Genomic DNA, 11,520 nt, shown 5'->3' with positions numbered 1-11,520 from the left:
ATGGGATGGGGAAGGGAAGGGAAGGGAAGGGAAGGGAAGGGAAGGGAAGGGAAGGGAAGGGGCTGAGACCTCTCAAAGCACAGACTGACCCCAGCACCCAGGGACATCAGTGGCTCTGCAAATGCCTGCTGCCTTTGAAAGTCAGTTTGTTGTTCTTTTAGTGCCTTTTTCTATGTGGATATGTGGTCTCTTAAAATCAACTAGCTTTTATCTTAGGAGAAACTAGGTGTATGTTTCAGTAAGGGCCTAATATTTAACTTGCTTGGTTTTCTAATGCATGAGCTGGACTTCTTAAGTTTTACATAAAATACAATTTCTTTTGGTATTTCTTACTTGTGGGACTGAAGAGGCAAATCTTCACGTGGAATGTGGAAGTCAAATATTCCAAGTTGCAGAGAGTCACTGGGATATTTTTGCAAAGCCAGCTCTTCACTTGCCTGCTCCAAAATATCTAGGTTCTTCCTTGAAACCATGTGAGTTTGTGCTAACGAAGGTGACTTTGAAGAAGGAGAGGGACTGCTAGCAGATTTTGTCCAGTCTCCTGACCAAAAGCTGCATCTGTTTCCTACTGTGTGTCCTGAGTTTTGCCTAAATTAGATTTTCCAGTAAGACATCCTGCCTTGATGTGAGGCTAACGAGACTGGGAGACTTGCACATCTTCTGTTTCATGCTTGGGTAGTTTTACTTGGACAGGGTTAACTCTGTGCAGACATTGTGCAATTGTCCTACGTTTCTAAGCCCGACCTTCTGATTGTAACTCCCAGCCGTTACATTGTGCTATTTCCCTATGAAGATGCATTTATACCATAATTAAGTCACCGCACAATGTTTTCAAAACCAGACTGAACAGCTTAAACTCCTTAAGGGCATATCAGTACAGAAGAGTAGACAAGTCATACTGGCATGATTATACCAGCAAAATAAAACTGCCAGGCTCCAGCGGAGTTTCCCGCAAGGACACTTGTTTGGGGGTAGAAATTCTTTTCTTTTAAACTTCTTCCAAAGGGGTGTTGGTGGGAGGTGGTCGCCCATTGCTCTCTGCTGCCTGGGGCAGGGTTTTGGGTGGTCGAAGAGCACCTGGGCTTCATCAGCGCCTCCAACCCAGCTGCCTCATGTAAACCAGGAGATGCCCTAGGGAGGCTCCGTGCCATTTCCACGACCCCTTGGATGTGGGACATGAGGTTTTGTAAGGGCTAAAAATGCTCATGACAATCCCTGGTGCTTCCCATCCCTCTAGGTGAGCCCAGCATCCTGGGCACTGCTGAGACCCTGCTCGGCCCTCATGGCTCATGAAAATCATGAATTGCACTGCTATAACGTATTTTCAATCATTTGCACAGAAGAGCCATTTCTGATTTAAAACTCAAGGCCAGGGTTGCCTCAGAGCTCTTTTCTGCAAGTTCAGAGCAACCAGAACATAAAGACATGAAAGTTCACCAGAGCCTGTTTCAGCCTGTAAGTGGGTCACAAGACGCTGAAGCGCTGAGTGAAATAACACCCACACAAATCAAATAAAAGAGTAGCTAACCTGTATTTAAAAAAGAATAATCTTTCTGGATGCCTTAGTCACAGACGTCTTAGGCATGAAAAATTCAGGAGACAAAGCACTTAGTGGGGAAACGGCCGCAGAGGATGCCTCAAACCTAAGAACAAAATTATCAGGCTGACATTAGCAGGTAGATCACCTCCCCTAGATGCTCCAGGGACCTGGAGTATGTGCAATTTTAATGGAAAATAATTAAATTTGTAAGTGTGAAATGTAGAAGAAACATCTAGCAAGGGCTTTAGAGGGGAAAATCTTGAAAAAAAAAATAAAGTCTTATACAGGAGTGTGCCTTTATACAAAAAATAAAGAGAGTTGAAGATCTAGAGAGCAGGTAAAGCTGGACAAACCCCTGCATGGTGCCCAGCTGATGCTGTGGACAGAGAGATGCAGCTGTGGAGAGCAATGCTGAGCAGAGCTCTGATCCCAGTAGCTTGAGAGCCTGCTCGCGGGTTTTATCTTTGTTCCTGGTAATTACAGCACAGCCCCAGCCAGTGCTGCAGCTCGTCTGTAATTACTGTGGCCCTACAGGGCTCCTAGAGGAGGTTTTGCATATTTTGGCGACTGGGCCTGGCTGCTAAGAGGCTGTGGGCTGAGTGGCGCGGATGGAGCTGCCCTTCTCAGGGCTGTTCCCCAGGGTGCCCCCAGTCCCCTGGTACGGCTGCCTCACCTCAGGGATGTGAGTCACTGGGGATTAGCTTACCTCTGCTAGGAAGTGGAGATAAACGGGGGTAAGGCAGTTGTTCTGCTCTGGGCTTACACTGTCCTTGCGCTGCGGGTTCCCTGTGAAAGAGAGGAAGGAAGGGTGTTTCTCCCCCTGTACAAATGCATTGTACCTGGACAAGTCTCTGGGCTCCTGGGTGTTTGGCAGAGAGCAGCACTGTCCTCCCATCATCACTACCTGTGATTTTTTAAAAATTATTATCCTTTTTCAATTGACAGTAAGACCAGAATGGAAAAAAATCTAAGTGAAAAATGGTGTTAAAACAGTAACAACTCACATATAAGACTGCGGGAAGGAAAGATTATTTCCATCTATTGTAACATTCTGCATGTGTTGTCCTGGCAAAAAAAAATGGACCTTCATCAGAGAGGTGGTTTCCCACTGGCTGCCTAAGGCTGAGCTTCGATGCCATGACCCACGAGCAAACCAGGGGCAGGTTTGCCCCTGCCTGCACCATCTCATGCGGCCCCCACACACCGATGGTCTGAATGCCCAGGGTACTGACTGACTAAAGAGGGGGATGCTTGTGCCAAAAACCTGGAATGCCGAAAGGTAAAAACAACGGCACGTTATTTAAACGTTTTCTGTATTTGTCAAAATTGCCTCCTGTTTGGCATCAGCCTACGGTCAATGCTTTCAGGGTCCCGCAATGCTCGGAGGGTGTGTGGCTGTGGATGTGCAATTAGTGGGGCTTTTCTCATCAGGCTGCGGTGGGGCTGTTTTTGGATGCTGATGAGAGTACACAATACTTTTATTGCCTATAAATACGGACGCTGAGATCTGTAGGAAGCCCACTTTGTCAGCTGAAAACCCACTTTAGGAAGAAAACTAAACCTCTCGACCTTGAAATAGCTTCCAAATTCTAAAAACAGCACATCTAGCTAGCTAGCTGCCTTAGCTACAGACATTAATCACTGCCGTATTTTACACAGCATGTAAAATCTAAGTAATAGAATCACAGTCCCCATCGCTGTATTTGCAACTAAAAGCTGATAAGTAGAAGCACTGACCTCAGCTGGTCGATTTAACCTGATGAGTCATGGTCTTGGGGCCACATATGCTTCCTCTGCTAATATTCTTGTTCCTATTTATTTTTTTTTAAAGTACTCTGGCATGCTGTGTACCACAGAAGAGGTTCTCTAATGGGCAGCTCCAGAAATAGCAATATCCCATTAGTTCCCTCTCCTTTGTGAGGGTTTCACAGTGGCTGCTCATCCTGCGCCGAGCCGCGGCATCGCCAAGAGATGGGGCTGCTGCTGGGTAGAGAAGGGGACGGGCAGAGCTGGGCTGTGGAGCAGTGAATTCCTCTTGAAGTTCACCTCAGAAGCACCCTGGTGTCTTCTTGCTTCTTGCACTGCAGGCAGCCATGATGTAGAGAAAGGTGCAGCAGACGAGGGCTGTTCCAGTGCCGCTGCTGGTTACATGTGTGCCACAACGGAGGGAGCTTTGGTGTTGCTCTCAGTGAGATTTTTCTCTGCAAAACACTGGCTTTCTGAGCAGAGAGAGAACTGAGGCAGTCAGTACGTTGTTTTGGGTAGGGTGGTGGTCTGCAGCAGACCACTTGCCCTGGACCGGGATCCCCCAAGGGTGGGTGCTCTTACTGCCCCAGCCAGTGTTTGCAACTTGACTCACTCAACTTATAAGTTAATATCCACGTAACATTTAAATGAATGCCCGCTGCCCTCACCACTGTATCTGTGCTGATTCATGGTGGTGAACCGTGGCCCTGGGGCCCCGTGTGCTCTCCCCACCACTGTCCGGGTGGGTGCAGGGTGGCTGGTGGCATGGGGAGAGGATGGGACAGTGCTGAGCAGGGCCGAGATGAGCGCTGGGAGTGGAGCAAAAGCAGCTGCTTGCACCCCTGCAGCCCTTCAGATCTCAAACCAGCAATGAAATATTTAATATATATATGTAAATATATATACCTACAAAGGCAGAAGCCTTTTTCTGCCTGTGTAACAGTCCTTCGTATCTCACCAGCATCACTTAGACCCCTTTGATGTTCATGGTGTTTATGGCCCTCAGGCTTCTTTGCTCCAAGCAAATTGACTTGAAATCAGGCGTTGCCTTCCATTAAGCCTGAGAGATCCCCAGTGTGGAGAGGGTTTGTTCATTTACCTCTTTTGGAAAGAAATCGGAGCATAAGCAGCTGTTGTGCTGACTCACTTCCATGCGTGAATTCACCAGACTGGGGAGGTAACGGGCTGCTCATCCCGGCCACGAGCAGGCTCCTCGGTCCCTCCACCTCCTCCCTCCTGCACCAGCTCCCCGAGTGGAAATCTGCCATGTTCTGACTCCTTACTGTCACTGGGATGGGATTTATATCGGGGTATTTAGCAGAATTACATTAGTATTTGACATTTCAGCTCTGAAATTTTTGGTGGTGGTATTTGCGAGGACGGTTTTTATCGCTGCAGATTGCAGTTCTTCAAGTGCCATGCAGCGGTTTAATTTTTGAGGTCTGTCTCTTTGTCTCTCCCTCTCTGCCAGGACTTCAGGTGATTTATTTGATTCACCGCTCCTTTGGATTTCCTGCGCTTGTTACAATGCACCCTTGTCTCAATGACACAGAATAATGTTCATTTGAAGTAACAGCTCTGGCTTGCAGTGCTTTAGGTTTGATACAAAAATAGAACTGTGTAGAAAACTTTTTTATTAGCTTTTTCAGAGTTCTAGACCCCGGGTATTTCAAGCTGAGTAACAGCAAGTTTCACTTAAAATGGGAAACCAGGTATTGGTTGCTCACAACAGACACTGAGGCAAGACCTGGGAGCGCTCGTGAGAGACTTTTGCCCCTTCACAAGACTTCACATCACATGCTCTCAGAGCTAAAAAGATTCAAGTGTGCAGCTTTTTCCGTTAGCCAGCTCGTATCTTGCCAGCCTTGGATCTCCCCCTCTTTAAAACGAGTAAGCGCAAGAAATACAAAGGAAATATGAGGAAGTCTAAATGCAAAGTCATCCGGAACAGGCTGCTGTGGATGTGCAACAGGTGTGTGATGACAAAGGAATGCCAACTGCAGACCAATTGGTGGTATTTTTTTTTTCCTTAAGAAAACTCTTCATCAGAAGAGTTTCCATTATATACAATTTGGGGAGAAGCTCAGGCAAGTAGAAAAAACAAAAACAAAACCAAAAAACAAGCAAACAAACAACAACAACAACAACAAAGGGATGCTGTGCATATTGTAGTGGTTAAAAACTGGCACATTAAACTAAGATTAAACTAAGATTAAACTCTCCTTGCTATCAAATCTCTTCATGAGGTGTTACAAAGAATGTTCGTGATCCCCAAAGATATTCTGACCTCGCACTTCATTTTTGCCTTGCCCTTATTTAGCACAATTATTTTGCCTTCCTTTATCGCTTTACATCTGAGATTCCAAAGCTCTTGGAAAGTACCCTTGCTGGCGGGAGAATTGCCATTGTCCTTATCTGGCATGTGAAGGATTTGAGACCTGCTGAACACAACCTGCCTTGTACACCACACCGCTCCTTCTGAGCTGCATGAATCTCCAGAGAAATTGTCAGTTGTGAGCAAAAGGATTAAAATATCTCTTCCCTTTCCTTCCCCCTTTTAGAAGTACAGTTACTGACAGATGGCCCGCGATGCTTAGCACTCATTCAAACAGCACCAAAATACTGGGAATTTCTTTCCATGTGTACAGACGCACGCGGACACACACATGCACAGACAGAAACAAATCCAGGCAGCGCTTTAATGTAATTGTCAAATCAAAGCATACTTCGGGGCAGACACCAGGCCAGATTCAAGCTACATTTGTCAGCTGAGTTCATCAGATGAACACCACCATCCGACTGCAGGAGCCTGTAATGATTAACACGTGTGACGAGTTTCTGACTGAAGGGTGAGCAGGCTGTTCACGGGCTTTGTCCGCAGCAAGTGCTTCCTGCTCTGGGGCGGAGAAGAGCGGTGGTTTGCGTTTCCCCCGGCTGCAGGTTTGTGCTGGACGTGTTGGGGATCTCGGTTCTCAGCCACTGCTTACGGCACGAGGCTGATCCCTCGTTTCTGGGGGGCTCTGATGGGGAAGGCTGGAGCCCTGCCCGTACCGGGAAGGGGCAGCACTGGCTGTGGTGCCGAGTTTATTAAAACTTGGCTAATCTTTCAAAACACTTCTCTTTGCACAGGCCTTGATTAATGTCATAGTGATAAAGCGTTGGCTTGCCTTCCTCTGCCAGTTCCGTATTGAAGATGGGGACGTTTCCCTGCAGATTGCTTTGGCAGTGCTGTATCTATGGCACAGAGCTGCTTTGTAAATCCTCGGTGCTGGTTCTGTGCAAGAAATGGTTCATCAGCGCCTTTCTTGCTGTTTTGTCAGGGCAGCACACAGAAGTTAGCAACCGTGGTGAACAAAATATTACGGTTTCTCCAACAGGCGCTTGCAGATATGGGTTTGTGTGCATGGTCAAATATAAGAAGGTGCTTTGAAACAGTAAATGACTTCATATGTGTCCACATATTTAACAACGATGTTTAATAAATCCTAAAACACACAGGAAGAAGGCTGTAGACAAAGGGAGGAATTATGAGTTAATTACCTAAAATCAGAAACAAAAGAAGTCCAAACTTTATTACTTCAAAGAAAAATAAATGCAGCATCTAAACAGGTCTGATAACCACTGGATGGTATCAAGAGAAGGATGACTAATTTGCTAAGGAAATTAGAAAAAAAAAAATAATCTCGATGACAAGTGCTAAGAGGATCTTCGGTACTTGATTTTTTTTTCAAACTTGGACTTTTCATATTTATTTCTTGAAATGTATTTGCCCCTGCAGTAATTAGATCAGCAGTCAAGTTCATCCAGTGGATAAATTTGACTTATGATATCTTAGGCCACTGTAATTGAAATAAGTGATGATCTTGGAATTACACGGAAGAGAGCCTTTAGAGAACTGTGTCTTATGTATATTGCAAAATAATCTTAGAGAGGCTTTTACCCTCAGGAGCTTGGAAAATGAATGCTTCTATGAAGATTTATAGCTGAATGTTTGAATCTGAGAGACACTTTGAAGGTTAATATTGACTTATTTTGGTCTGTTAAATTAGTATTTATACACAGTACGTAACTTAGACTTTTGCAGCAAAATAATAATTTAATGTGTAGTATCCACAAACAGCTTCCAGTAAATGTATCCAAGTGTGTATTTTCTTACTTAAAAGTTTAGCATGTTTGCTCCCCACCTTCACCCTCCCTCCCCCCTCCCCCCCAACCCCCCGGTATATTTGAGGCAGGTGGTGAAGTTATCTTCTATGTTTCATGCTAATTTAAACCAAGTCATACATAAAAGTTGCAAACCTCTGTGCTCTGGGGGAAACCCATTGCATCTGGGGAACTTTATGTGCTAGTAGGGCTTGCAGTTAGTCTGAAAATACAGGAGGAAAGACAGAAAGGGAGAGAAATCTCTAGTGATAGATTCACAGCTATTAGCTTATTTTTCCTCTTGCTGTAAAGCCGCAGTAGGATTTCAAAAGGTAGTAAAAAGTATTGGATCAGCACTGTGACTTTTTTTTTTTTTTTTTTTTTTTTTTTTTCCCCTGTTGTTCCAATTTGCAGTGGGGGATCCAAATTAAAGCTGGAACAAAGCAGTGTGTCATTATTACAGTTGACAACAGGCTGTGCAGAGCCAAAATTGCGATTGTGGCTCTGGGCCTGTTGTGACTTTTCATGTTCTGTGCACGGCTCCATCCGACTTCCAAGATTTCTCTAATTCAGCCCTTTTGGCCTTGTATTTACTGCAGAGGGTTAAGGAGGAGATTTATGTAATGTGTTCTCTCTCCTGGGCTTTGCTTATGCAAAGCAAATCAGTGTTGGTGCTGTCTCAGGGGAAGGGGTATGGATACGCTCGTTCAGAGTCAGGCACCGTCCTGCAGAAATTACTTTGCTTTCAGGGTAATTATTTCCAAACAGAATTGGAATGGAGCGTCCACCTGAGGGCCAAGATAACTCTGGGTTATTACCATCGTCCTGCTGGTTAATTTTTCCGCATAGATAAGGAAATCAACAGGATAGTTCATTTTAGCCTCGTTGTGAATGGAAATTATAACAGCACAGACAGTGGTGGCTTGTCCCCAGTCTATTTTATACCAACTACGTACACAGGAGAGCGTTTGTGTCTGCGTAAAGGGCAGAGATGCGGAGAGAGAGGAGCGATGTCAAAGGCGAAGCTTTTTCTCCATGAACCCAGGAAAACATGAAAACACCAGCCCTGCTAGTGGAACTCGCAGAGTGCCAGGAGTCACGCTGCGGTTTTTGAGTCGCAGCCTGAATTTCAGAAGCTGCTGGGGGGAAGTCCCAATTCCAGGTACTCCACTCTTACTGCTCCACTTTGTAGCATCAGTGATGGCAGTGTTACGTACACCCCGTTTGCTTTTTCAGCTGCACTTTCTGCCCTGCTTCCTGCCGGCAAGTCCCAAGTCACTAAACTGCACCAAAGCGGCATCAAAGCATCTACAGAAAAGCTTCAGCACAATGTGAACCTCCCAGGCTGGGGACTGCTGAGGGCAGGCGACAGCTCAGCAGATCTGCCTGGGTCTCTGGACGCTGTCGCAGGTCAGGGCAGGGAGCCCTGCTTGTGCTGGGGAAGTGTGACCAAATTGCAGATTGTCGAAGCTTGCATCAGGATGAATCATTGTTAGCGTAACTAAAATGTGCTGTGACTTTGAAAGTGCTCCAGCTTTCTGGAAATAGGCTGCTGAAATTTGGTCCCGCTGATACATCCAGCTTGGGTTACATGATCTGAGCAGCATTTGAATCCTGAAAGCTGAATACTGCTCCATGTGCTAAACCTGCTTTTTCTCCCTGATTGCTGGTGTCTCCCCTTTTCCTGGGCTCCAGCTCCTCTCTCGGGTTCCTTTGGCATCCAGTGAGCTGTTTTACTTTCAGCATCTTTACCTTATCTAAAGCAAAATAAAAGGAGATTTTTGGCCACTCTCTGGGTCGTGAAGTGTGGAAAACACCAAGGGATAGACCTAATCTCTACCCAGCTGGAGTCCAAGAAAAACAGAACACTGCTGATGTTATCGGCATCAGATAATACAAATACTGCAAATCCTACCTACCAATGTTGGGAGATCCATACTCATGAAAGCACATTTAGATAGGATTTTGATGCTCACGTTGTAGAAGAGGTGCACAACCTTCAGAAAGAGCAAGAGAAAAACTGTATTTCTCAGATGTGTAAGAGAGGAATGTAAAATATTGCTGGCAGGCTCCAGAATTCCTGATTTCAGATGTAGACGAAGTCGACCTTCCCATAGAGACCTGCAGAGTAAACCCAACACGTGCAGCGTGGTATCTTTCCTACCTTTTGGCCTGAAACCTAGGAGGCAGAAGCAAAATAGATTTACATTACAAAACTGAATGCCAGCAGCTGCCCGTGAAAGTGCTTAGCGGAAGTGTTGTTCATGAGCATCGGCTTTGCTTCCACGGTGTGACCCTGCCAGGAGCCAAATGTGCTGCAGCAGGAGCGCTTCGTAACGTTATCTCATGGCTGGGATGGAAAACAGGGAAACGGGCCTGCCTGACTTTACCGAGATTTAAATGCTGTTGTTATGGAGGAGGAGAAAGAGAAAGCAAAGACCCCACTCTGAAACAAGGGCTTGGTGCCCGTCTGGTTATCAGCACGGGCGCTGCAGTCGTGAGCAAACATCTTCAAAGGAGCGGCAGGCAGAGCATCTGGGCCAGACCGCCGTGCCACTACCTGCTGCAGCCTGTAATAAAGACAGCCCTTTAGAGATGCTTTGGTAGATCTGAGCTCTTATTTATTTATTTTTAGATTAGACTTTAGAACAGCAGGCCTGGAAGCGTGCTCTCTGCCTCGGACGGGGCATGAGCCAGGAAGGGACTCTGGCTTGAGAGAAACCAGAGCCGCCGACCGCTTCCTTTCGCACTGCTGGGAAAAGTGGACCTGAAAAGCAACCAAACATTTAAAAACGTGTTTCCACTTTAACAATCTGAAGTTTCGAGTAAAGAAGGAACTTTTTTTTTTTTTTAATTAAAAAAATGATTTTTTTTTTTTTTTTTTTTTTCGGTGAGTAAGTCAGTGCTCACTTCAACCCTCATTTTGCAAACAGCGCTTCCTGCTGAGCGACACCGAGAGATAAAAGCGATACAGGGGAAACATTTTAGGGACTTCTCACCAGCCCGGCGCGCCCCCAGACGTGACCGCTCTGCACGGTGGGCGGCGGATCGGGGCGGGGGGGCGAGGAGAGGTCCGGCCGACCCCTGCCTCCCGGTTGGTGCCGGGGGGGGATCCTGCGGGGCGGTCTGGGGGATCCCCCCAGGGGGGTGGTTTGGCGGCACCGCCCCGTGCAGGGCTCGGTCGCTGCCCGCCCCGTCGGGCCGCCCCTCTCGGGAGCCCCGCGCCGCCCGTCGGGGCCGCCCCCGCCGCTCCCCGGGCCGGGTGCGGAGCGGTGCGGAGCGGCGAGCAAGGCGGCGAGGGAGCGGCTGCACCCGGGGGCGGGCGGGTGTCGCCCCCCCACCCCTCCCTCCGCGGCCCCTCCGAGGTGAGTGGGGGGCGCGGAGGCGGGCGAAGGGGGGTCGGTGCTTGCTCCCCCCCCCCCCCCCCCGGTGTCGGTTTTGGTGCTGCGGGGAGGGGGCTTAGCGGGGCTGCGCGGGGCTTGGTGCTCCCCCCTGCACCGGCTGGGGGCTCCCCCCCGCCGGTACCGACCTGCTCCATCCTCCCCGCCCCCCCCCCCCCAGCACGGTGCCAACGGGGCTGCGTCCCTGGGGGTCGGTGAGTGCCTCCCCCATTGCCCCGGGGTCTCCATCTCCTGGGGTCTGGAGGGTGCATCCCACAACTTTGGGACTGGGGTGCTTCCCCTCCCCACCGTGGGGGTCGGTGGGCTGCTTCCCCCGTGACCCATGCCCAGCGGGGTACATTCCCCACGGACCATGAGGACGCCGTGCCCTGGGGCCAGTGGGGCACATCCCCGTGTAGGTCAATAGGGTGCAGCCCCACAGGTGCCAGTAGGGTCCATCCCCCCAGGACTGGGGTGGTTTCATCCCTGCAGGGCTCAATAGGGTGCATCCCCTGGGCTGGGGGTGCTTGTGGGGTCCCTCTTGCCCTGCCTTTGCTTTGCTGACTCCAGTGCACACACGTGGAGGGCAAGGGCCTCTGTTGCCTGCCGTGACATGCTGTGGATTAGGTCCTGTGTGTGTGACTGTCTTGCAGCGCAGCCTGGCTCTGGGATATGGGTAAGAGGGGTGGCAGTCCCTTAAATCCCCCTCCT

The 11,520-nt window shown here is 48.4% G+C and overlaps 1 protein-coding gene across 3 annotated transcripts in view; it reads left to right on the top strand.

The window, feature by feature from the left end:
• Window positions 1-10,707: 10,707 nt before the first annotated feature.
• The window catches only part of PDZD2 (PDZ domain containing 2), a 199,270-nt gene continuing 198,457 nt past the window's right edge, over window positions 10,708-11,520 (top strand). For all 3 annotated transcript variants that reach the window (XM_035309157.1, XM_035309154.1, XM_035309153.1), the window contains exon 1: window positions 10,708-10,794. The gene's annotated coding sequence lies outside the window, so the exon portion shown is untranslated. The remainder of the gene's footprint in view (window positions 10,795-11,520) is intronic.

The sequence above is a fragment of the Oxyura jamaicensis genome, chromosome Z, assembly GCF_011077185.1.
Source record: "Oxyura jamaicensis isolate SHBP4307 breed ruddy duck chromosome Z, BPBGC_Ojam_1.0, whole genome shotgun sequence".
NCBI lineage: Eukaryota > Metazoa > Chordata > Aves > Anseriformes > Anatidae > Oxyura > Oxyura jamaicensis.
This window is presented reverse-complemented; position numbering and strand designations above follow the sequence as displayed.